Source organism: Octopus bimaculoides, chromosome 5, assembly GCF_001194135.2.
Source record: "Octopus bimaculoides isolate UCB-OBI-ISO-001 chromosome 5, ASM119413v2, whole genome shotgun sequence".
NCBI lineage: Eukaryota > Metazoa > Mollusca > Cephalopoda > Octopoda > Octopodidae > Octopus > Octopus bimaculoides.
The window spans coordinates 111,715,093-111,717,247 of NC_068985.1; positions in this window are offsets into that span (position 1 = coordinate 111,715,093).

A 2,155-nucleotide genomic window follows, 5' to 3' on the forward strand; every position below is an offset into this window, starting at 1 on the left:
TATATATATATTTAAATGAAATATTCAAACACTGAGATTTGAAGTTAGATGTCACTACTGTTCATATCATCTGTGGATAAATTCAAAATTTGATGATATCACCAGTAGTAGCATTGGTGGAACGTAGTTATGATAGCTTTAAGGAGCTATGAAATATCGTAATGATGCTTAATGAGCATCTAGCTGCTAGAAATAAGAGCCAAGTCTTAAATAATCCACCGTAGCGCACCAATATAACAGAGAAAAACAGTATGCGAGGAAAACAGACCGAATTAAAACATTTAACAACACAAATAAAAATATTATGCAATTATATACCTGTATGTATGTATCTATCTATCTATCTATATGCGTGTCTTTGCGTTTGAGTTTGTCCCCCTCCCATTACCGCTTGAAAACCGGGGTTGGTGTATTTATGTCTCCATAATTTAGTGGCTCAGCAAATGATTCCGATTGAATAAGTATTAGGCTTAAGAAATAAGTCCTGGGGTCGATTTGTGCGACTAAAACCATTCAAGCCGGTGTTCCAGCATGGCCGCACTCAAATGACTGAAACAAGTAAAAGTAAAAGAAAATATATGTATTTCATTTTTAATTAATATTTGTGATTTTTGGTGAGCTGGCAGAAACGTTAGCACGCCGGGCGAAATGCTTAAGGTTAATTTGTATGTCTTTACGTTCGGAGTACAAATTCAGCCGAGGTCGGCTTTGCCTTTCATCCTTTCGGGATCTTATAAATCAAGTACCAGCTGCGTACTGGGGTCGATCTAATCGACTGGTCCCTTCCCCCAAAATTTCGGGCCTTGTTCCCAGGACAACTTATTACATCTGGTAAAGTACAGAACTAGGAAATTTTTACTTAAAATATTGCCGCTAAGGATAAAATTTCAAATAAAATATTTAGATTTAGAAAATATTAACATTTATTAAAACTAAAAATTTTATTACAAGTTATTACTTCTATTTGTTATTACTTGTAACTTCTATTAAATTTTTTTTAAATAGCTCAAAATATTTTTTGCTCTCAAAAAAAGAATTCATTTTTTAATTATTACTTAATAATTAGAAATTGGAAAGTGGGTTATAAAAACATAAAAGTAGTACATAATTAGGTAGTACAATAAATAGAATAATACAAAAATTAGTTGTATATTACATTAAAATCTACCTGTAACAACAAACTCACAGTAAAGTTATTGCCAAGTCTTCACATTTTTAGTCTTGACCCAATGCCTATTTTTTACATAATGAATTTGCCTACCATATATACTATTCTACTTTGCATAAAACTTTAGCTATATTGGTGCTTCTAGCTCTCATCTCTTAAGTATTCTAGCGTGTCAATATTTTAACAAAATGGTGGCACCTTTTATAATTATAATGTTACTTTATGAATTAAAATCAAATAATTTTTAATATTCAAATTTTTTTCCAGGCTATACTATTATGCTAATTAGTAATGTGTGTGTCAAATGTGTCAATTAGCGGTATTGTTGATAATGTTTTCCTTACCTCAATAACTCCGGTGACATACTAAAAGTCCCCTTATAGAATTATATTCATAAAAAAGTATAGAACTATATTATCACCCTCAAATTTGAGAAACAAACACTCATAACTTTTTTCTTTTGAAACTTCATTGCATGAGATTGATACCATGAAATTCCCCGAATTGAGATCTATCATTTAAATTTAATTAAAATATAGTTTGTTTTGAAAATAAAGAAATTAATTATACTTAAATCCAATTTTTTGCCTTATATTTTTTGTCATAATATTTTACCTCACAACTATTTTGATAAGAAATTTTTGTTGCTTGGGAACAAAACTAAGATAAATATATTTTGCTTTTAACATAAAAAAGTTATTCAGATCTAAACATCATTGGTGGCATTATTTACTCTCTTATAATAATGTTGCTACAAATTTTGTTGTAAAATTTTCTCTACTGGATCAAATCTCAATTTTTTTTTATGCCAAAATGTAGCTTAGGGGCCATTCCTCTTCAAAAATGCTAACAGTTTTTCATTTGGTTAAGAACTGAATTAGCAACAAGCTCTAAAAGAGGTGTGTGTGAATAAATTGCGGCCTTAAGAATATTATTCAACTACTACCGTAGTTATATATATATATATATATATATATATATATATAT